Below are 25,914 nucleotides of genomic sequence, written 5' to 3'. Positions count from 1 at the left end.
AACAAGAATTGAAGCTATAAATACAACAGAACTAGGAAAATAAACTTGTTGTAGCAGTGGTCAAACATTGTCACTCAGCGGCAGTAACAGGTACATGTTCAATCGGAAATGCACCTTTCTAAACGTTTTGACTTATTAATTGTTAGATTGACATTGGAAAAACATTATTAGCTAAAAACAATAGGAACGTCACTCTGTGTGTCTTTAGCTGAGTTATTTTAGACAAATTTAACTGAGAGAAGAAAAAGACAATGTAAGAGAAATGCCTAATTTTACCTTCTAATATGAACAATAAAAAGAAATGGGGCAAAAGTATGCACGAAATTGAATTAAATTTAATTTCCCATAATATCCTTTGTAACATTTGCAGTGCATCACTTGACCCTGAAAGATATAACAATGTGTTGTTTAACGTATGCCCTTAATCAACAAAGCCTTCAACTGTAGCATGCAGAGCATTCAGGGCATGGAACCACTCAGGCTACGCATTATATTATTTCCATAACATATGTTAACCCTCGCATGCATGGCTATGCAACAGCTGCGGTCGGTAGTAGGAGTAACTGCAGGGCGGTGACGTGGGGAGGGGCAGGGTGGGGGGTAGTAAACTATGGATTACGGAGGTTTACAGGTAAGTTAACATATAAATTAATAAAATGAATTTCGTTGTGTGCACTGCATCGCATTTGGGGATGCAGTGCACGCAACGAAATTCGTTTTAGTAATTTATATGTTAACTTACCTGTAAACCTCCGTAATCCATAGTTTACTTCCCCCCACCCTGCCCCTCCCCCTCCCCACGTCACCGCCCTGCAGTTACTCCTACTACGACCGCGGCTGCTATGCAATGGATAGTCGTGGTTTGAATATCCATCCTCAATTAAGTGTGCTTTCAATTTCCAAATAATCAATCCAACAGCACAGGGACCAAACAATAGAAGTGCGATTTTAATAAATTAAACGATGTAATTAAGAGAATTTATGCATTAACAATTATTCACAAATGTGGTTTAGTTAGAGTAGTACTGGCAGCAAAGTGTACATGCATATTAGGTACTCAAGTAAAAAAAGTGCAGCATTTCTAGAACGAAGGCTTCTTCTATGTGGCACACCTGTCAGTGTCTGTCGACGTTTTGACTGTGGTGGTAAACATCCCGATGCCCCCCCAAAGGAAATGGAAACGCGTGGCCACCCTCACTCCCGGTGATCGACTCAAGAATGAAGGCCTGCAAGTCATCACCAAATGTTGTCCAGATTCACCACACACCTGGCAACCCCATCACGCCAGCCCATGTCAAGTGCATCAAACACCATCCTCCCTGGAGTATCGAACAAATGGACTGGAGGCCTGTCTACACTGTTGCCATACCAGCAGGAAACATCCATTACAATGCAGTCATTACAACGACTTACCTTTACAATGCAAATGTTACAAGACAACTGCCTTTACATCGCATTCCATTAAAATGCATGCCATTACAACGCTTTAGAAAGTAAGTAATGGAGATTTTTTTAGTATTAGGGTGGGTATGGGTTTTGGGGTACATGGGAGTAGTAATGTTTACCCCAACACTATCCAACACTTTCAACACTGTTGCACTCACTGGAGTAGGAATAGTAATTTTTACCCCTAGACTATCCAACACTTACCCTACTGTTTGCCCTAAAAGTATTATTCGTTGTTAATGGTATACGTTGCAGTAGTATGCGTTGTATGGAATTCGTTGTATTGGTAGTTTTAAAAATGCGTTGTAATGGCATGCGTTGTAAAAATCAGGTAATGTAATGGTAGTTGAAATGTAAAGACTGCGTTGTAAAAGCATGAGTTGTAATTGCATTCGTTGTAACGTCATATATTGCATACCAGCTAACAAGAAGAACCAGTGACTACTTGCTAACCTGGTTTGCGTCCGGATCCCAGTAGCGAGAGCACCTCTTGACCAAGACCCACCTACCCCTGAGGTTTCTGCGAGGCACTAGGCAGCAGCTCCTCTGTGGTCTAGCAGCGGCCTCAACGTAGGCGCACACGCAGCCCCAGCACAGCCCACAAGCAGCCCGTGGCATCCCAAACAAGGGGCCTCCCCGAGGCATGAGAGTTGGACTTGATATTGCCACACCGAGCGACTCCAGGATGCAGCGAGGCTGTCTACAGAAAACTTTAAACAGTCACAGCATCCTAAAGACTGTCAGCAGTGGTTCAAGCAACACCATAGTAAACCTTCGCAATGTACTCCGACCCAGCTCCTGATGCACCCTGTTTCGGAACTATTCAGATCTACCACAACTCACCCTCAGCGGATTAGAACAGTTTCAGACCACAGACATGTTTCCACCAGTGTGCTGCCCAGAGTGTTACTGATGTATCCATACCAACACTTGTGCTCTGAACCACTCAGGTTAAATTATAGATGCCGGCAAATAGGCAATGTTGCAGTCTGTGTTATTAGCCACATGTCCACTGATGTCCTCCTGTTGAACTTGAGAAGCTGATGGACCCTGTGGTGTCCAATTTGTTAGTTGTTTTTCGTTCCTTCCCACAGGTTGGACTTACTTTTAATCAAATTTGGGATAGTAGTTCTGTCCTGCTGGACACAGTCTAGTGTTTACCAGTCACTCCCACGGTTCTTACACAGGTGTCACCGGTCAGGTGAAGTCTGCCCGAAGCAAGATCCTACCAGCCCTGAATGTGTCACATTGTATGCAAATTAGAGATGCCTCTCACGTTACCTTTCTGCCCGGGGCCCCAAAAATCCTAGAATACAATGCATGCATAAAAGCACACTGAAGGCGCACCCGGCGCATAGCAGAGTGGCGCCCTTAGTCGCGGAACGGGCAGGAGCAGCCAAGGGGGAGAGTTGTCCTCTGTTGGTGTCGCCACATCGGAGGGGTGGCTCCCAAGACGTCATTGGGGGCCGCTCAAGGAGGCAGCACCTTTATAAGGTCCCGCGAGGCGAGGAATCGGCCTCTTTTCCCTTCGCTCAGCACCAAGAGCCATCACACTGGATTCGCACAAGGTGAGCCCGGTAGATGGCGGGGGCACAGTGGGGGGGACGACCAATAGCGTAGCAATGGGTAATATAGCTTTAGTAGATTTTTTTTTTTTTTTAAAAAGGAGAAATAGGCAAACTGTCTCACGACCGGGGATAATTCCGATGTTGTTTTGTTTCATGTCGGGACCACCTCGGGAGATGGAGACAGCACGATTCCGGGAAGGCGACCTGCGGATCCGGATGAGGCAGCCAGCAAGAAGCACGAGGCAGGCGAGCTGAAGAGCGTCATGGCGGCCGGGAGGCATGGTTGTGGACGCCGAGGCCTCTTTTGTATCAGCAGGTTTGTTGTGTGCTAAAATAAAGAGCACACGTCCAGGGCTTAGACAGGGACCTAATGGAAATAAGGATTTATGGAGCAGCGTTCACTCTTGAGTTTATAGAGGCTAAAGGGAAAGTTACTGACCAGGTTATATTGTTATGCGTTACAAATCGCCGTCGCTCCGAATAAAATCAGATTAAAGGTTGTGTATGGCTAGTAGGCCCTGCCGCGGTGGGCGGGGACACGCCCGCGTGCAAACTGCCAGAGCGGGGAAGATATGCAAATGAGGGGGGGAGCGGTTTGCGGCAGATGCCATAGGAGTGGGGGGCCCCTGCCCATAGCAAGCGCAGACACAAGGAAGAGTGCGCAGGAGGCGCGTGACCGGGTTATATGGTCTTGCTGATGGTTACCCCGCTGGGCATCGGAAGTTGTTTGCCGCAGGCACTTCGTGGGGTGCAAATGCTGAGGTTAGCAAGCTCAGACACAGGAAAGAGCGCGGCAGGAGGCGCGTGACCGGGTTATATGGTCTTGCTGATGGTTACCCCGCTGGGCATCGGAAGTTGTTTGCCGCAGGCACTTCGTTGGGTGCAAGGGCTGAGGCGAGGTAAAACGCCTCCTGACTACGGTCCTCCGGCTTTTACACAGGTGGGGGCAAGCAGCCCGCAAAGTCCTGCTCGCTTGAACAAGGAGACGTGAGCTCATGATTGTAGGGAGGAGGGCGATGCAGAGGTAAGGTGGCTCGCGGTGGGGGGACATGCCTCAGTTTCAGGGGCGGCTATGGTCAGCAGTGCCCACATCGCACAACGCCAAGGCGGGCCCGCGTTGCAGCTGGCTTCCGCATTGTTATCCAGACCTGGGATGGCGGATAGGGAAGGGACCATTCCCGGACTTTAAGCGCGAGACCCACCAGCGTGTTTCATTCCAAGCAATGTTTCAAGCCACATTTAGTACGGTATCTTCTATTAATCGTCTTTAGAATCTGCACTTAGCTTACCAGCGGACGGGTTGCAATGACTTCCCTTTGTCACAATGACTAACGGAATGGGTATAGCGAATGTCGTGGTATCTCAATAGGCTCAACATGTTATGCGGCGCATTAGGCCGTCTGCTTCTGGTATGTGGTGAACATACATGTGTCTTCACGTATCACCGTCTTTTCATGCCTTGCTAGACCTTGAGCGTCTAAAAAGGCAAAGGTATTAAGTACATGCAGTGTATTAGCATTGGATCGCAGTCCGAGCCTATGCATTACGTTAAACTGGGTGCTGGGCTCAACTGAGCGGACTATCGTCAGGCAGTAGGTGAGCCATGTAACTTGTGCTGTTATAATCGGCACGCAGAACCAGTTCATTCAGGCACACCGAGTTGGCCTGCTCTGCATGCTGAAGTTCAATAGATTTCTGCAGCAGGTGCTTACACACACTTGGCCTGCGCCAATTTCAGCTACACGGTTAATGAGTCATGTTTTTCTTATTTATAATTCAAACTGACACCGGGAGTTAGGGGTTCCGTTCAAGCTGCCAGGAAGGCTTTGAACTTGCTTTGTGTGAGGCACAGTATGCAGCTAACACCATAATTCATAGGCGTTTTCCGGCCTGCCAGGGAGGAAGGGCCGCTAGGGCTTGCGGCGGTTGCCAGTTACCACTCTAACTCACGAAGTGTCTGAGAAGGGGCTCCTGAAACAAGCATTTTGTACAATGATCCCCCTGCGGTCGTTCCCCGTGGCGGGACCTTTAGTGCCGGAAATACCTTTTGCTGGCTGCTTAAGCAACAAGTACAGAGTTACTGTGTGGTGAAGTGGTTTGCCAGTTACTTAGCCTAGTTTGGTAACCCAACCAAACGCAAAAGATGATATCGGAGCAACACATTGATTACAGGAAAGTGCTGGCGACGCGATGTTCATTTGCTGGATGTGTGGAGGAAACCTGGGCTCGTGTTTTGGTCAGGCCCGAACCTGTTTATGGGAGGTTACCAGGCCGTGTGATCCGACAAGGGGCCATCCGTCCTTAAGCTGTTGGGGGTCAGACTTCATGACACAGGGCACAGTTCAATTATGTACAATAGTATTTAATGGGTATGCAGTGAGCCACCACAAGCTTGTTTCCGAGGTGACGGAAATACATTTTTAAGCCATCCAATGACATTTGGCGCTAGATTGCGACAGAGATTCACAGTAGGCCTCCCCACAAATTCAGTTGCAAAGTCGGGACATGTTAAGATTCAGTCGAGATTCAAGGAGTTGGACTAATTTTCCAAACATTTATAGGCAGAACCCCTCCTTTCCGTCTAAGGTCTGCTGTCGCCAGTGAGGACTGACGGCGCGCAAGATAATCACATAAAGGGCATTGCCCGCCCCTTTTAGCCTACGGGGCGGTAAAGGAAGGTATAGATGAGCGGGCGTTAAGTGCTAGGGGATGCTCCTAGATAACAACACGGGTATTCCCAGCTGCTCCTCAAGAGGAAAAGTTTCCTGGGAGACGCAGGTATGATGGTGGTGAGGTGGTTATGCCTACGGATCGCTGCACACAAACAGAATATGCAGGGGAGTCTTGGTCAGGGTCTCACTTTGGGAGCGGCTGAACAGGACTGGGGATAGTCGCTGTCCTCGGACCTGCTTCCCTATATAGTAAGAAATTCACCCTATCTGCAATTAGAGAGGCAGGGATAGGTTATGGGAAACAGTCAACAGTCGATCCCTTCAGAAAAGAAAGTTGGGTTGTGCCTCATGGGTGCCAGCGGTTGCTGGGGGAGTTTATCAACACCATTTATCTTGGCGGCAGTGCGAGAGGAATAAGTGGGGGTGACCGATGGGCACAAACAGGGTACATCTGGAGGCAGGGTATGCACCCTTGATCTTAAATACACTTCGGATTCATTATATTGGCAGCCGCGGTTGGGCAAACTGAGTCCCATGACTTGTTTTTCTTCACAGCAAAAGCCTGCTCTTGAGTAGAGAGGTGACACAATTGGAGAGCATGGGTCTTTTAACACAGGAGTTAAATCTTCGTGGCCCACAGGAGACAATTTACGATGGCCCCAGGGCCAGGCTCTCTCAGGCACTCGCTGGCCCCAGCCAAGGGGGCAATTTGGCCTTAAGGTAGACATCTACATCAGCGGCCAACAGGTGGTTTCCAGCATTTTTGTGGGACGGGAGTCTTATTGACCTTTAATGATATTGGCGGCTAATGCATCCCAGCTCGTGGCAAGGGAAGGACACAGGTCATTCAGTTGTGTTACTAGATATACTAGGGGAGGGTTTTTTGACACTAACTACGGGCGACCCTTGCTGGTCAGAGAAGTTAGATCAGGGGGGCGCTAAAACAGAGGATAGCATAGGGTGGCCGGGGTTCTGGCTTTATTGTACTCACCTGGCACTGGGGTGCAATTCACTTGAAGCAGCGTGGGAGCTCAGTTACAGTAAGGGATTGACATGTTTCATCAAAGGGACCCAGCGCGGGTCTTAGCGTCGACATCTTGCGGACATCTAGGGATGAAGCCAGAGGCGCTTGGAGTTGGGATAGGGAGGAGGAGGGTTCCTCACTTCCTTATTGAGCGTTAAGTAGGCTGGCCCACAATCCCCCTATAAAGGAAAGGCGGTACTAATCGAGTGACACTAGGGCTGCGATAGAATCCGGCTTCCCTCCTGTAGCGCTCCGCTGGGGTCAAAGGTCATTGTTATGCCCGGAGGGGGAACCACTAGGGACCAAGGGGTGGAGCAATGGACCCTGTGGGGGGAGGAAAAGGGTGCTTCAGAGGCACTAAGGAAATGTGGTGAATTAACCTCTGATGAGCAAGTGTTATCACCTGGATCAGTTTTTCAGGTGATTCCGGACTACAAGGATGGCATGAGGACGCAGGAGAGTATACCTACCCATAGACCCCAGGGGTTCAGCAGGCGTAGAATTATATTTGCTCCCTAGTTTGGAGGAAGCCGAGCTTGGTGGGAGGAATTCTTGTAATAACGCGATGGAGCGAACTATGAGGCTAGGAGGGTCCGTAGCCAGACAATAAGGTTGATATGGCTTCCAGTTTTTAAGGGGCAGTCGTTACCTAGTTGTAAAAGGGGTACCCATTGGAGCACAGGAGGCAGAAACATATCTTTAAGCACCCATAGTGGGGTCATGCGGGGGGATGGAGAGAGCCCCCCTTTAGGGAAAGTGGCGCTTATGGCTATACGAGGACTAGCAGCTCCGCTTTGTCTGGGTCCGCAGCTAGGTTTCCAACCAGTAGCGGGGACTCATCTGTAGGATATGGAATCTTAGGTAAGATACGAGGATGGCATGAGGACGCAGAAGAGTTTATCTACCCAGAGATCCCAGGGGCCCAAAAGGGGCAGGATTTTATTATCCCACTTGCTTGGACGAAGCTGAGCTTGGGGGGAAGGAATTCTTACAATAACGCAATGGAGCGTACTACGCGGCTAGGAGGCTCCATAGCCAGACAAGAAGGTCGATATGGCTTCCAGTTTATAAGGTGCAGTTGTATCCAAGTAGTAAATGGGTACCCATGGGAGAATCTGGGGCAGAAGCGTGTCCTTAGGCACCCATAGTGTGGGGGGTGCGGGGGATGGAGGGAGGCCCCTTAGGGGGGGCACTTTTTGGTCATACAAGTACCAGCAGTTCCGTTATTGGTCAACAGCACAATCGTAGTGGTGTTAAAGAGGCCCATCAGGGGTAGCGGGGGGAGGGCGAGTTCGACAGTGGCCGACTCGCCCTGTGGCGGATTTTCTTCCAGAAGAAATGGGGGCTACCCCAAATGTGGACTGATTTACTTGACTTTCCCCTTGGAAGGGGGTTGATTAATGTGGGCACTGGGCAGGCAGGAGGGGGGACTGACCTGCTGGTGGTCCTGGCCTTTCTGCCCTACCCCGGGATGCCAGAAATTGAACATTTTGGGGGATTTGGCCTAGTGGTAGGTCTCCCCTGGCAGGGATGGACCACGATGCGGTGCCCTGGAAGTTACTAATCAAGGGATGACCTTGGTTTAAGGTGAGGGCGATGAATAAGGTTAAGGGGCCTGCTGGCACTTGACATTAGCCTCTTTGAAAGGTTCCTTTGTAAAGGAAGGTCGAGATACTGATGTGTGGCTTGCACAATCTATGAGCTGTTCATCTGCCCTATGACCTGCTTCTCAAAAAACAATTATGTATGATCTGGCTGATCTTATGAATGGTGTTCTCATAACAATGTTTGCTTAACTATGCCAAAGGTTGTCACTTATCATTTCACAGTGAGTGGTGTCTATATGAATAAAAGGCTACGCCCTTGGTTAAACCACAGTAATGACTATTGTCCATCTCCTTGGGAGTGATGCAGTGGGGCGCAGCGAGTGGCACGTGTGAGCACACTATATAAATTACAGCTTGGTTTTCAAGTTGTTATTCATGCCTACCGTTCACATATATACATTATGAACACATTTGAACACGGTAGAGGTAAAAGCTGTAACAGTTTACCTACTGCATTTCAAAGAAACAATGCCAATGGAACACACATTAATTCAACTTTTCGTTGAACTACAGCGCATCAGCGAGTCAGATCACACGGAAAGCAGGAGTGAAAAGGATTTGTCAGAAACTCAGCATTCCATTGTGTGACCCTGCAGCCCCTATCTATCAAATGGTAATTTGGACTCTTTTTGACACCAAAGCACATACATACATTTTTAAAACGGGTCTATTCTGGCATGCGGATCAATAACTAATTTGAAAAGTAAAACTCTGGTCCCGGTTGGTTGGTTTGTAAACAGGACGGAGGAGGTGGTGACAAAGGGGAAAAGCCCTTTCCAGCATCGGCGGCATCAACATATGAACCACGCACGCACTGCTGGCTTATTTACCGAGCCTTTGCCGGGTGTTACTGACGTCTGAGTGATTTAGGATTTCTGCAGGCCACTGTGCATGTGTGTGTGTCCTGTTGACACCCATTATGGGGCTTTAATGATTTTTCTAGCGATTATTTTGACACAGGATCGTAAAACTACTGAGCCGTTCCAGAATAAGAATGACAGATTTTCAGCTCCAGCTAAATATGTATGGTGAAAGCTGCATACTGATCAGACTGGAGCCGCATGTTTTGATCTTCAGATTCAGAAGTCTGATCCCCATAGCGAGGGGAGAGGGGCCGCGTGCATCCTGGACTTTACACTGCAGTATCAAAGCACGTTTGAAGCCATTTAACAAATGCGCGCCTCCTGGTACACACCGTACAAGCGCGCGGGAGAGAGTGGAATGATTGAATATTCATGCTGGCAGCATTAATACATGAAGTCATTAATAATGTATAGCACTTCTTCACCAGGTAATAGTGCGAAAAGCAGTGCTTTGGGTTTTCATTAAAGGTCGCTGGCTGTTGAAGTTCTACGAGTCGTGCATTTATTCTATGCAATGCATAAAGACTGAATGATGCTTCCTCATATATTCTATGCTTATTGAGATGTTCCTGACCATTGCAGTTCTTAAATTCTCTGAGTAATGAACTGAATGGAAAAAACGAAGGGGCAGATTTACAAGCCCCTTGCACCACTTTTGCGCCACTTTTCCCATGTTAAAAGTGACGCAAAAGTGGCGCAAGGCCCCTTGCGCCACTTTTGCGTCACTTTTAACATGGGAAAAGTGACGCAAAAGTGGCGCAAGGGGCTCATAAATCTGCCCCTTAACATATATGAAAAAGCAAACAGCATATTGATATAAAGTAAACATTATCTACATAGTATATATGTATTCTTGTACTTATTTGTTTAGCTAAAAGGCAGCAAAGCACTGTACAGGGTCAAATGCAAAGATACACTCAACAAGTGTTTGGAGGAGTATTTGAGTTCTGAGAGTGGAGGTGGGCTGTTACTCAGTTAAGATCTATGGTTCTTTGAAGAGGTGTTTCTTCATCTCTTTCCTAAATTGGAGCAGGGTTAGGGTGGTCTTGATCGGTACATTGCTATCGTTCCAGATTCTGGGAACGTAGCTAAAGAAGGCTTTTTGACTTTTATTTTCTGTACTTCTTTGTCTCAATGTTTATGTTTTATTAGCGGGGCTTAAACACACTATTTCGCAAATCTATTGCTGAACTATGGCAGGATGGGAGTTTTGATGGGAAAATTCTGTGACCGACAAATTTTGCAAGATACGGCTACTTTGAATGCAAATCAAGGAAAAAAAGCATTGGCATAGCCAATAGGTCTCGCCTTTGGGTCCTTATAAGTGTTTAGCCATGCAACAGTTGATGTTGTTGCACCAAGGATATTGTGCTGCATAACTAAATACTTATAAGGTCCCAAAAGTGAGACCTATTGGCTATGCCAATGCTTGTTGTTTTATTGAAATTGTGCAATATTTTTTTGTTGTTGGGTATAATGAGTGTTTAGGTAATTATACATAATATATATAGTGCAAAATTACTGCAAATATTGTGATGGTGAAATCTGCAAAATTAAAATTCGGCCTTGGAAATTCGGCAAATTAATTTCTTTAATGCATCACAGAGGAGGGGAGGGTAGAATGGCGCGATGGAGCAACAGAGTATGGAGGAGGAAAGAGAAGCACAGTAGTGGGACAGCTTAAAAATATATGCACTCTCATAAAGTGCTTAAGACCAGAAAAAAGCTGTGCTGTAAACTAAAGCAATGGAATGACAAGTTAATCAGGAATGCTCCAGGGGAAGAAGAAACAGAAAATGGAGAATGCAAGCAATGAAATAAGAAGTATGAAAATGAGAATAACTGTAAATCCAACCAATGGTAAGCAGTGGGTGGCTGCAAGCCCCTTTAAGCTCTTGGTAAAGGCATACTATGACAATCAGACAGCTGTATGAGTATGTATGTATGAGTAACTATCTTTAAAAGTGGAAATCCAAATTCTATGAATAAAAGGTTTTTAGACTGGTAAAAACTTTGAGTGTAAGTTGAAGTTAAAAATACAAATGGCTTTGTGATTTTGTTCCTGAGTGCATATCTGTTACACCTCATTTCAATTTCTGGCAGTTAAGCATCCTCATATATCCAAGAGGGAGGAAAAATGGCTGGAGCCTGGGCAAAATGCTCTCAACATAGGCACCTAAAACTGCCAAGTGTGATTGAAGTCAAATGTATTACGAATAGAAAGTATGCCCCTTGGGTGGTATTTGTTCTCTGCCAATAAAAATACTGAGTGGTGAACGTGTACACAAAGTAGAGTGTTTTGTTCTCAGTGGGCAGTAAAGATAACGAATTGCCCATTTTCCAGCTGTTTCTGCATTGTACATTACATGGTAGGAGCGTCTTGCAGAGGTTCTTCTGCTGGGGGAAGGTGGCCTCGTGGTATCCTACCACATGAAAGGTGGGTAAATGGGGTCCCCATATACCACCCTATGTTAGATGCTCTTAAGCATACACCTCCTACACTGCCACCAGCAAAGAGATGGTCTAAATGCAGATGTGGTGCACCTGCTCAATGCCAGTCCACTGTCACCACACCCGCTCAATGCCAGTCCACAGGCACGCGCAGGCAGAATTAGGATTGTGCTGTTTTTAGGCGCACAATCTTGCCTAAACCGTGATTATTGGGCTAATGTGTAAATCGCGAGGTTAATTTTCCGTATGCTTGAAAGTGGGAGACTTGGAATGAGCAGAAGCGGTCTCCTGGGAACTAGGCTAGCATTGTTCTCTGTGTGACTTTAGAAACTGATTGGACAAAACATTGGGCTGTTATTTCGCCTTCTGTACATGGGTGCATATTTGGCATTGGATTTCCATACAGACGATTGCATAGAAGCAATTCATGTCATCCCTGTAATCTTTGCAAAAATTACATGTTATAAGTAGGAAAAATTACACACATTCCCTTGCCCTGGCCTATCCTGTATCGTGAGACGGAGGCCTGAACTGTATGAGGATTACTTATGACATTGAGGCATTCCCTATTAACAACAGTGGTTCATGCACCTACTGCTTAGGATTATCCCCTCACTGCTACCATTTGTTTTCTATGAACGGTGCTAGATTCCACCCTGCTACTAATCTGGTCTAGTTAGTGTGATCCATAGCACTTGCCTAGGAGTATGACCTGCACTGCCTGCCATCCATTTGACTGAATTAAACAGGTGGCTTTAAGTCTGCATAGTCACTGGCTTGCAAAGAGCTGTTAAAGAGATGCTTGAGTCGATAGCTGTGTGGAATGACAAACATAATGCTTTGTGCAAAATTGTTTGAGAGCGACAAATACATAGAGGGCTCATGTGAGGAGTAATAGACTACAGAATCCAACAAATAAAGACAGACAGTGGCAAAAGAAAGATGTGTGTGGCAGTACAGAAGTAAAATATATATATATATGCATACGTGGCTTGCCTTCATAATTAATTATGAATGCAGTAAATGAAAATAAAAATCAATTTACAACAATATGTTTCTTTGTAATTATTCAATAGTATCAGCACTTGGTTTGTGAAATTTTGACCAAACGTTCACTGAATTGCACATATTTAAGGCATGCCCTGAATTGCCTATCCAGGCAAGCGTTATAACTAAGGTTCCTGTAACAATTATACCGGAGGAAGGACCATTTGGGAGAGGGTTATAGTAGGCAGGTAAATTTGAGTGTTATGCCTTTAAATATTCTACGTCCTGTATGGTATGTCATTTGGAAGCTTATGCAGCGTGGATTCCAATTGTGCCACTTGGACGTTTTCTGGCAGGAGGGAAGTCACACTTCAGACAGGCTGTTCAACAAACCTCAGTTTGCCCCCTGAACTGAGAAAGAGTCGGAGCCTTGACTAGTTTGGTGACACGTTGCCAGCATGAAGCCTGCCTCGTGGCCAAAGCACCTAACTGTGGTCTGGGGCTCAGTTGTGGCTAAAGCACCTAACTGTGCTCTGGGAGTCAGATGTGGCTGTCTTTGTCCAGTAGAGCCCGTATCTGCAACAACCAGTATTGTAAGTCGCAGCAACAGCATTTTGTTAATGTGCGCGTATAATCGGTTATGTAAAGAGTTTTAAAGCAGTGTTAATTTCGGAATTTGTGCAACCGGTTACAGAGCGGAGAACACACAGACCTCTCCACTGCCTGAAATAAAGTAAAAATGCACAAAGCATGCCCTGTGCTTGTGGGGTATAGACGTGGTGGGATATGAAATGGGGAGAGGGAATGTCAGGGTGCCTTAAAAATGGAAAGTCTGATCTTGCTCATCGGGAGGTGAAAGCTTGGCTACGCCTCTTTGGTTTCATGTACTGGCCCCAAATCTTCTGAAGGAAAAGCGCGCGCTAAAAGCATTTGCTGCGCGGGTGCCGAAACTGAAAGTGCATCGCGATGCACTTGATTAGCCGTGACGGAGAAAAGATAGATGGCGGCTGCGTGCGTGCACGCGCTCGTGACCGCAAGCTTGAGGCCAGCAAAAGCCTCTGGTAGCCCTTTGAAAACCCCCTTACTAAAAGCCGAGCACGCAGCGCATGTGCTGCTCTAGGCTCGACCTAAAAAGAAATGTGACATGTTTTTTTTTTATGGATTCGATCAGTAGCATGATCATACACACATATCATAAAAACACAACACCTATTAAAAACATCTCAGTACATAAATTCTTCACTAATATATACAAGTGGTAAAAGAATTAGCAATAAACAAAAACAAGATATGTCACTTTTCCAGAGATTAAGAAATAGGGTAAAAATAGATTTAAAATATGTGAGATCAGTTATATACTGATGAGAGCTAAAAAGTATTTAGCTTACGACACTAGACTTGGGTCTTCAGTGAAAAGAGATCGTGTAACCGCTTTGGACCTCAACCACCAAGCATATAAAAGAGATCTAGATATAGCAAATACAAGCCATTTGGTTGTGTCGGAGCTAAATACACGCAAAGCTTCTGAAGGGTGGGAGAATGACAGCACCTGGCAAGCAGGAAGAATCAATTTTTTCCTCAAGGTAGCATATACAGGGCAGAAAAACAAGTAGTGATCAAGGGTTCCAACAGCCGAGTTACAGGACGGGCACATAGGGGTAATAGTTTAGTTTGTCCATCTGCTTCTAATAGAATTTAAAAATAGGGTGCCAAATCTGAACTGTATATAAAGTGTGCGTGCCTGCCTTGGTTCAACATCGTCCATATATGTTTCAAACAGCATTTAACAGTTAGAAAATGTGTGGTTAAAGTGCCTAGTGACCTAAGTTCAGTGCAGCCAATATTAATGAAATTCCAGTAAGTTGTTTTCAACAGGGGGATAATTTATTTTGTTATGGAACTTGGATTGTCCCATAAGATACCCAAACCTAATTTAGAAAACCACCACTTAACTTTCCCAAACCAGGGCAAAAGACCTGATTTCTTTTGAAGAGATAGCAATTCTACCACTGCATCTTTTACGGGTATTTGGGAGTTACTAACCCAGAGTCTCACCCAAAACAAGAGCACCCTGAGGACAGCACAGTGGGAGATCGATTTTAACCCAAGGTAGAGATGTAGTGGCAATAGGGGTGTATTTTTCGAAATATTAAGAAGGGCTCTTAAAAAACATTTTTCAGCAACTTCTAATTGTTTGATATACTCAAGACCCCCGAGTTCTGCCCTATAGAGTGTTGCACCCAAGCCTTTTGCCCATGTATTTCTAGAATAGGGGAAATAGGGCGAAGCAGTGAGCGTTTGCTCTTTTCACTAATGCACAATCCATATGTTGGAGTGTCAGAACACTTTTCAAGATTTGAGGAGACCATGCCAGATTGTCACTAACGTTTTTTTTGGTTCAAATCTGCAGACTATGCATCAGATAATGGATTATGTGGCAAATGTGGAAAATGTATAATTATGCAAAAATCGTCATAGCCAAGCAGTCACATAATCCCAGTTACCCTGCTCATACCTCTAACTAGGTCCAGGAGTGCTCCTCTCTGGTTGCTTCTTTTTTTGTCTCATTTAGTTCATAGTTTAGCTTCTATGGAAATGAGGAAGACTAAACCTGAGGTTACCACTCCACAACAGACTACCATACCACATAATTACTCTTCATAACTCATAATCCTACTCCACATAATTCCTATACACTAAACACCACATACTTTCTATCCACATAATTTCATTGCACAACATACCACATAATTCCACTACACACAACGTACATCCACCCCACTCTAAATATCATTGGTAAAAAAGTTTACATTTACAACGCCCATAACTCTAACTCTCGCAAATGCAAGACCTTTTGCATTGCTTTTTTTATTTCATTTAAAAAAAATATTTTTTATTTGTCAGCGATTGGGTAATACATGATACAAACAAATACATGAAAGCAATATCGATACTAAATGTAAACACTATCCAGACATAATATCACAAATAATATAAGTAGACAAGGAGCACATGAAAATATATAGCGAGTAGATAACAAGTATAGATGGGGGAAATATCAAGCCTAAATTAATGGCAGACATATACTTGTTGGACCCTGCCCACCTGTTTACACCATCTTGGATATCCTAATATTCCAGACATTTATCTAAAGCCAAGACCCCATATTGCATTACATTTAGCGACTGAACGAATGCCTCTTGACTTAGCCAGTGCCTGTTCCATATCGTACGTCTGTCTAACAAGAAGCCACCAATCCATCACATTTGGGGGCTTTGGCGATATACATTCCCGGGCAATAATCAACCTTGCTAAAACTAACAAAATAGTTAATAGACCGTTATTTTTAGATCCAGTATTACTACACCCCATCATAATTTCCCCTACTGTCAGGGGTATTACAAACCACAATTTCTGATGGAGGACATTCTGGACATCCTGCCAAAATGTTTTTAGCTCTGAGAATGTTACAAACATATGTTTGATGTCTACCTTATGCATATCACATCTTGGGCACTTCATCCTATCCGTAATCATATTGTTAGCCGCCCACTTAGCTATCCTCTCTGGAGTATAATATAGGAGACATATCGTTCGGTGTTGTTGCAGTCTCAAATTAGTAGAATACACCACCTCTTTTATAGTACTCAATGCTTGCGTTATAATACTAGCCCCTAAAGGTATCTCCAGAATCTTACTCCATTGATTGGCCAGTTTTTCACAATCATCTACTCTATGAAAGCCCAGCCATTTATAAACCTTGCTAATCATAGATTTCCCTACTTCATTATATATAAAATCCCAAACCTCAGAGCCAATTGTATTAGTCAGCTTCAAGTGCTTTGAGAAATAATCTCGGATCTGATAGTATTTTAACAGCATATAATTTGGAATCTTATAAATGAGCTGTAGTCTCTCAAAAGAGATAATACCATTATAATCAAAAAGATCACCCTAACATCCTACCCCAATTTGTCTTAATTTTTCCCAACCCCATTGTGGAATATACCAGGTAAAGCAGGATTGGAATACAGGGGGAATTTATCATGATAAGAGGATATATTACCCTTATGCAATATCGCTTGCCAGATAAATATACTGTCCTGAGCAGTCTTGAACAGCCGCGGCCCGTGGAGAGAGTTCCGTGGGGCGGTAAGGCGGGGCGGGGGAGGGGCAGGATGGGGGGTTCTAAAAACCGGAATATGGATAGTTGCAGGTAAGTAAACAATTAAATAAATAAAACGAATTTCGTAGCGCGCGCTGCATCGTGCCGCGTCTGGTCTTGAATGTAACCCTTTTAAAATAATTAGGATCCATTATTCGATACAAAAACATTCTACTTTCTTCCCCCTACATAAATGTATGAAAAAATAAGGTATTCACAGGATTAATCAGACTACGAAAGCGGCCAAAAAATGCTGACCAGAAATACATTTTAAAATCCAGTAGTTCCAGTCCTCCTTGACCGAACAGTAGCTTTAATCGCTCTATAGCTCTCCTAGATTTCTTGTATCCCCATATGAAGCTACCAATTGCCCCTTCTAATCGTTTGAAGAAGGAACTAGGAACCCATAGTGGGATAGAGCGAAAGAGATATAAAAACTTAGGCAGAATTTTCATTTTAATTATATTAATACGGTCTATAATGCCTATCAGTAGCTTATGCCAGTTTTTAAAAGATGTGACTGTGCCTTTCAGCAACTCTTCATAGTTCAGAGAAATAATTTTCTCAATGAGTGCTGATATCCGCACCCCCAGATAAGTGACGACTGAGCAAACCTCCTGTATATAATCTAATGGTTTATGATTAATTAATATTTGGGTCTTATTGATATTTAATTTATATCCTGATATCAGACCAAACCCAGCAGCCGCCTCTGTTATTTCCCCTAATGCTTGCCCTGGGTCTGTCGAAAATACTGCCAAGTCATGCGCGTATGCGATGATCTTTAAGGAGGTTATTCCATTGCTAAAAACATGAATTTGGGGATTATTTTGTAAAGCACAGATGAATGGCTCTATGTATAGAGAAAATAATAAAGGTGACAGAGGGCACCACTGGCGCGTACCACACAACACCGGAAATACAGATGAAAGTAAACCTGAATTAGCTAATTTAGCACCAGGCTTATCATATAGGACTTGCACCCATTTCTTAAAATGACTCCCAATCCCAAACGCATCAATTACAGCCCAGAGAAATTCCCACCCCACTCGTTCAATGTCTAGTAAAATCATGCCGATTGGGGTAGGTGTTGTACTGGCCACATTGAAAGCTGTCACTGCCGTATTTACATGGGTAATTGTGTTTCTATTTTGAAAAAACCCATGTTGTTGGGGAGAAACCAAATTAGTTATCACCAGAGCTAGCCGATTTGACAGTATTTTTGCAAAACATTTTGCATCAGTATTAATAAGCGAAATCGGTCTATATGACCCACATTCCTCTGCTGGTTTATCTTTTTTTAAGAAAAAATTATTTGAGTCATATTCCAGGAGTCAAGCACATGCCTGCTAACACTAATAGACCCTATCATCTGACTAAAAGGTAGCCTCAAGTCATTCTTAATCATTTAAAAAAAATTCTAAGGGTACAGAATCTTCCCCCGCAGCCTTGCCCGATGGTAGAGCCCTAATTGCCATTTCGATCTCCTCCCAGAGTATCTCTGCTTCCAGGGACTCAGCGATCTCCTCCCCTATTCTTGGCAGAGAGCATCCTTGAATATAATCGAAAATATCTGCCTGCCTTGGCTGTATCGTAGATGTATACAGTTCTTGATAATACCTCACAAATTGTTGTAAGATCTGCTGTGGATGCTCATAGAGCCTACCAGTAGGCCCCCTGATGGATGTAATATGGGTTTTTGCTCTTTCATCAGCAACTTTATAGGCCATAATTTTCCCAATTTTGTCCCCGTACTCATACTGTATCTGCCGGTATTTATTGTATTTGACCATACTCTTCTCTTTAAGTGTTTTCTTCAACCCCACTCTGAGATTAATGACCTCAAACCCCAATTGTTCTGCCTCAACCGTCCCCTTCATAACTGCCTCTGCATGTGAATCTTCTGTCCTGCGTATTGCAGAAGTTATCTCTTTAAATGTCTCTCTATCAATTTTATTTTGGCACAAGATATACTGTTGAGTATGTCCCCTAATAACTTCTTTAAATGTGTCCCACACCACAATGGGAGTAGCTGACCCTGTATTCTCTTCGAAGAAGCTTTTAATTTGTTCCTGGGTTCTAGCTATGTATTCCGCATCTGATAAAAGAAACTTGGGAATGAGAATGATCTAGGTGACTGTTTCTCTTTATTCATTTTAAAAGTAAGAAGAATGGGATTGTGATCTGATGTTACTTTCGGACATATATCAATTTCTGTAGTCCATAATATTTGAGCAGATATCCAAGCCATATTGATCCTCGAGTATGATTTATGTGGGGCAGAGAAGTAGGTGCACACTGGTATACTTGGGTGCAACGTTCTCCAAGCATCACTAATAGCCTGTAATCGGCCCAGTTCCCAGATTGCCCTACGTGTCTTCCGCATCCTATGAAATGCTCCTCTCCTTGTAGTATCAATCCCATAGTCCATAATACAATTAAAATCACCCATCACCACCCGTTCCCCCTCCCAATTCAACATTTCCATAGTTATATTATCCACCACTGTAGGATCATCGTTATTAGGGCCATACACTACACAGAACACCTATTTTCTCTCATTTAACATGAACTGTGAGATGGCCCAGCGCCCTCCCTTACCAGATATTGTCTTACAAACTGTTGCCCTAAGCCATTTATTTTTTAATATTGCAACCCCGCGAATCGAAGCACTTTGAGTAGAACATACTATCACTTCAAAACCAAGCTGTTTTAATAATCCCCGGTCTTTGTATGAAAGATGTGTCTCTGTTAACGTAACCACACTAGGATTATACATTTTTAGCTCTTCTGCAACTAATTGTCTCTTAATCCCGCTATTTAACCCCGCCATGTTCCATGCTAAACATTTAACCCACTCCATATTAAATAAAATACGCTGCTCCTTTTAGTAACCATCTTACCTATCTGGGTACAATGATCCACTAAACATTAATCATTGCTTTTTACCCAACCTTTAACCTTTTCTTCTTTAAACCCCAAACCTTTCCCTCCCTCTCCCCCAATCTCTGCTAGAGATCGGCCCTCCCCCCACCCCCAGCATCTAGAAGGAGGTATCATCCCCTTTCTCAAAGCTGCCATTGGTATGACAGCCCACTAAGAGTCCCAGTCACAGAGGCTTCTAAACTATTTAGCACATAATAAAACATATCATAAGGCAGAGGAAAGCATTAATAAAACATTTTTCTATCATATACCACAAATAAATCCTTTCTTTGCAAAGACAAAAGAAAACAGAAAAAATTAATAAAATATTTTCTACCATCTGCCACTAATAGATTATTCCCTTGAAAAAACAAGGAAGAGAAACAAAAAGAAAAATAGAGATATGCCTATTCCCCCTTTTAACCAGATCCCTCTTTCTGCAATCCACATAGCGCCTTCTTTGCCTCTGTTTCTGAAGGAAACATATAAGATTGACCTCCCTGGATTACTTTCAATCGGGCCGGCTCTTGCAAGTATGCCTGTACACCAGCAGCTTTCATTGGGTCGATCAACTGTCTAAGCTGCCATCTTCTGTCCATTGTTACCTTACAGTAATCGCCGTGAAAAAAAATGTAATTGCCGTCCAAAGACATAGGCGACCTTGGGCCAGCCTTAAGTAGACTGCCTGCCTTAATAAAAAATTGCCAAAATAGATCAAAAAAGGTCTAGGATACCGGTTGTCTTGTCTCTTTTGAGCCACTGGCAGCATATGAGCCCTTTGGACCTGGCAATCCCAATCCCAATCACTGAGGTCCGGACATAATTTCTGTAATGTTTGAACAATAAATGTTCTGGGGTCTGAGCCCTCTTGTTCTTCTGGAATACCAAACATCTTCAAATTCTGTCTCCGCTGCCTATTCTCCAAATCTTCTAACTTAAGTTGCATCGTGGCTAGGGCTTGGTCATGCTTCTCAGTTATACTAAAAGTTTTCGAAGTTACTTCTTCCGTGTTCGCCATTCGCTGTTGGAGTTCGGCCATCTCCACCGCCAATGTACCTACTTTAGTAGTGACTTCTTTTAAGGACTGCTGGATACCCTGTGTATCAGATCGTACTTGGGTAAAGAGACCTTTTGCATTGCAAATGCTTGTTTAACTAGTAGTTGTGTTTGCATAGTGGTGGAAAAATTGGCCTGGGCCTCCAACCAGTGCTCTGGAATTATGTTGCTTAGGACTTACAGGAGGTACCAGGAGGACGTCTTGGCCCCCAAAGTCCCTCAGGAATATAGTGGACTTCATCCACCAACCAGTAGTGTGCCAGGAGGTGTGTTTGCAGAGTACTGGAGAAAGGGGGATGCAGCTTCCAATGACCTCTTAGCAATCCCACTGTGTGGGACTTACTGGAGGTAACAGGAGGGATAGTTGGTCCCCAAGGACATCCTTGGGGCCAACTACCCATCCTATTGCCCCCAGTAAGTCCCACACAGCAGGATTACTGAATCCTGATGGCATGCCACACCCCCTTTGCCCTACACTCTGCAAACATGATTCCTAGCACACTCTTGGTTGAGGGATGAAGTTCCCATTGCTGCGGGGAGTCCATAGAGGCCAATTAGCCTACCTGCTTTCTTCAGTAAGCCCCACAGAGAGGGATTGCTGAGAGGTGTTTGCAGGCCACTCCCCCTTTCTCCACCACCTTGCAAAAGTGCCTCCGGGCATGCTCTTGGTTGGGAGATGAAGTCACCTTGCCTCTTGAGGGTCTCTGGGGGCCAACTAGCCCTTGTGTCACCTCCAGTAAGCCCCACACAGCTGGATTGCTGAGAGGTGCTCAGAGGCCACCCTCCCTTTCTACACCACTCTGCAAACACGCCTCCTGGTGTACTTCTGCTTGGGGGATGACATTCAATTTAGACCTGAGGTCCCCAGGACACAAGGGGACCTCATCACCCAACTAGCAGTGCACCAAGAGACACGTTTGCAGAGTGGTGTGAAAAGGGGACTCCTACCACCTTTCAGCAATCCCTCTGTTTGGGACTTACTAGAGGAACCTGGTGGGCTAGTTGCCCCTAAGGACCCTCACCAGTGAAGGGGGAATTCATTCCCCAACCCAGAGCACGCCAGGAGGTCCGTTTGCTGAGTCATGCAGGGAGGGGGCGGGGCCTCTGGTGAGTAGCCAGTTTCTTTTTTATATTAGGAAGGGGGCTTTGTGGCCTCCCTTTCCTTGACCATTTTGGGCCCCAGGGACCTCATCCCCTGGCCCCTAAGCCATTTAAAAAATAAATGAAAATGGAGGGGGGCTAGGTCTTTGTTTATTTTATTTTTCTCTCCACTCCAATTTCAGCCCTGGGCACCCAGGGCCTGGACTGGCCTTTAAAAAAACTTTATTAAAGAAGGGGGCCACATGGCCCCTCTTCCCTGGGCCAACCTTGGCCCCAGGGACCTCATCCCCTGCCATCTATTTTCTTTAAACAATGTTTGGAGGGGGACCAGTTGGCCATTTTGGGCCCCAGGGACCCCATTCCCCAGTGCTTGGCCTCACGTTGGGAACCACAGGGAGCCCCTATGCTCCTGTGCTCCCTGCCAACTCCCCGCCTCCTGCAGGAGTCACCATTGCTCTTGGGAAAAGGGAAATGCTGACATGCTCGAGCCACCCACACTTAAATTTTTTAAAGGTAGTCCTGGGGTGTGGCAATCCCCGGGGCTGCGGGGGGGGGAGTCGCATGGCCCCCCATTTAATCCATATAGCCCTGGAGAGGTGGCGGTCCCCAGGGCTGCATGGGGAAGTGGACCCCTTGCATTTTATTAAAGAAATTAAGCCCCAGGGGAGGTGGCGGTCCCTGGGGCTTGGGGGCCCATGAGACCCCCGCCCATAATTAATTAAAGCCCCAGGGATGTGACAGTCCCCAGGGCTGCAAGAGGGCCAGTTACATACCGCATTTTATCAATAAAGCCCCCAGAAGGTGACAGGCCCCAGGGCAGCAGGGTCCCCCGCGGGCTCCCTTATCATAACTAGGCATTGCCCCCGGGACCTGGCCCACCCGGGGGCTTGATTGAAAAGCTTCCTTTTAAAAAAAAACAATTATGCTGGATTCACGCACCCAGCTTGAATCCCGCCAAATTTTGTTCTTAAACAATTCCTTTTTTGGCCCTCGGGGTACCTGTGGGACCCCCTAAGCAGGCCTAGGGGGTCAGGGTGTTTCTACCCTTCCCCTATTTTTAATTTTTAATCTTCTTGAACTTTTCCTTGTAACTCCAACACTTCCTGGTTTCAAGTGTTGGCAGCTAATCAGATTCCAAGGCTCAAGATCGGGAGGGTTCGCGGATCCTCCGCGTCCCCAGTTGTATATCTGTAGATATTTAGTATTCTCAAAAACTACTGGATGGATTTACACCTTTTAACAAAAAGAGTGCACTCTGGACCTTGAGCTAGCTACCTTTCTGGCAAATTTGGTGTAATTCCGTTCAACAGTTGGGGCTATAGCTGCGTCAACAGTTTCCCATGGAAATTAACATGAAGAAAACGTGTTTTGGGACCCCCTTTTTTCTCGGCCCCCCTCAAGAATCACCCCAAAACTTTCATTGCAGCAGCCAAACTGAGCGGGCCATTAGTTTTGAAAATTTAGTGAAGATTCGTTGAACTGCGCCAACCATATTGGCAAAAGAAAAAATGTTTTTGGAATAGAAACCAGGTCCTAACTATAACTACCTACTGGTGACCACTAGTAGGTTATATATATATATATATATACATATCTATATATCTATATATATATATATTCACTGAAAAACCATAGGTTTCACACATGTTATAGTTAGCTGGACATTTCACTCGTAAAAAACCATTGAAATTCCCCCGTTATAGTTAGTTCAGCTAACTATAACTCGCGCGGCCGCAATCCACTGCTGATGACGTCACATATTACATCACTGTATTCACTGAGATACTGTTAATAAGTCAGTTATACAATTAATTTTACAAAAAAAAAACATCCATTTAGACACTTATTTACCCATTTATTCTTCCATTAACCTTTAGATATACATATATAAAAAATATAAATTTTTCAGAAAGACACATATTCACTGGATGATGTCATCAGTGATGTCATCAGTGATGTCATTTGAGATGTCATCAGTGATGTCATGAGTGATGTCACTGACCATGTCATGAGTGATGTAATATGTGACGTCATCAGCAGTGGATTGCGGTCGCACGAGTTATAGTTAGCTGAACTAACTATAACGGGGGAATTTCAATGGTTTTTTACGAGTGAAATGTCCAGCTAACTATAACGTGTGAAACCTATGGTTTTTTCAGTGAATTTACAAGGTTTTTTAAATGCTAATTCCTAACTATAACGTGTGTGAAACCTATGGTTTTTTAAGTGAATTTGCAAGGTTTTTTAAATGCTAATTTCTAACTATAACGTGTGTGAAACCTATGTTTTTTTTTGTGAATTTGTAAGGTTTTTTAAATGCCAAATTATGTATGTATTATTATATTTTTTATATATTTATTTTACAATAAACTACCTATGTATATAGTTATAGATTGACTGTATCCTGTAATATGGAATGGCTCAGCTCTTTTTTTTTGAATTTGGATAAAGTTGAACAGCATAGTTAATATCGTCTATAAACTTATAAACAGTTTAAAATGGTTTTTTTTAAGGGTTTTTCACGGTGCGCGCACAGTGCGCGCACCCCGCGATTTTTAGAAAAAAAATAAAATGTTTTTTTCACCCTTCGGGGTCCTTCAGGGACCCCCTGACAAAGGCTAGGGGGTCAGGAACTCTCTACCCTGCCCCCTTTTCACGTTCTCCACCTTTCTTTTTCACTGTCACACACAATATGGCATCCGACACTTCCTGATTTCGACCGCATGGTCCACGCACCGTGCGCGCACCCCGCGATTTTTTGAAAAAAAATAAAATGTTTTTTTCACCCTTCGGGGTCCTTCAGGGACCCCCTGACAAAGGCTAGGGAGTCAGGAACTCTCTACCCTGCCCCCTTTTCACGTTCTCCACCTTTCTTTTTCACTGTCACACACAAAATGGCGTCCGACACTTCCTGATTTCGACCGATTGGAATGTTGACTGACATCTAACCCCCAATCAGAATTACGCTGGCGGACATTTGGTGCGCGCACCGTGCACGCACGGTGCGCGCCTATAGATATTTATGTACTTTTAACTGCAATTTTCTCAGGAACTACTGAACAGATTGACACCATATATGCAAAAGGCACATGCCTGATGGGAGGACTACCTCTTTGCCAAATTTCAAGTAATTCTGTTCAGCCGTTCGGGCTGTACCTTCGACTAAAGGTCCTATGGGAAAATGCACGGGGAAAACACGTTTTGGGACCCCCCTTTTTTCTCAGCCCCCGCTTGACGAACCACCCCGAGACTTTCAGGGTAGGAGCTGAGCGGAGCGCCCCATTGGTTTTGAAAATTTCAAGAAGATAAATCAACTGGCGACAAAGTTATTCAAAATAGAATTTTCAGATTTCCTATGGGAACTCGGTCCTAACTATAACTATCTACTGGTGACCGCCAGTAGATAATATATATATATGTATATATATATATATGGTATAAACCAGAGACGGCACTCCACGCAGTGTGGCATAAGTTTCAGCTCACTCTGAGCCTTGTTCACGACGTTAAACGAAAGCGTAACTATCTCTGGTTTATATCATTGCAGCTGTAGCTGAAGATTTAGCATCCGGACGCAGACACCAGCGTGCACCTGTGGCAATTTGGCAGCACATGGCAGTTGCAAAGAGGGAATTCAGTGTATACATATATATATACATATAGCATTTTTTGACTTGCCTATAACTTTAGCCTCATTTGACCATTCTTCATGACATTTCCCCAAAAAAGTGTCAAGGTAGCTTCTGGTTGTCTTGGAAAGTTTGGGTTGGTCCGTGCAGTGGTCCGTGCAGTGGACCACCAGTGGGGACCAAGAATTGAAGCCGCGAAATAAGGGTGTGTTTGTAATGTTAATTCCCATAGGAACCTTTAGCCACAGCCCAACCGCTGAACGGACTTACATCAAAGTTGACAGGGAGGTAGATGATGATTCAAGAAAGTGCTTTTTGCTTATTTGGTGTAAATCCATTCAGTAGTTGTTGAGAAATTTAAGTTTACATTTATTGTGATATCTCTAGCCACGGATATTTTGTGGTGGTTTATTCGCGAAT

This window comes from Triturus cristatus, chromosome 1_2 (assembly GCF_964204655.1).
Source record: "Triturus cristatus chromosome 1_2, aTriCri1.1, whole genome shotgun sequence".
NCBI lineage: Eukaryota > Metazoa > Chordata > Amphibia > Caudata > Salamandridae > Triturus > Triturus cristatus.
This window is presented reverse-complemented; position numbering follows the sequence as displayed.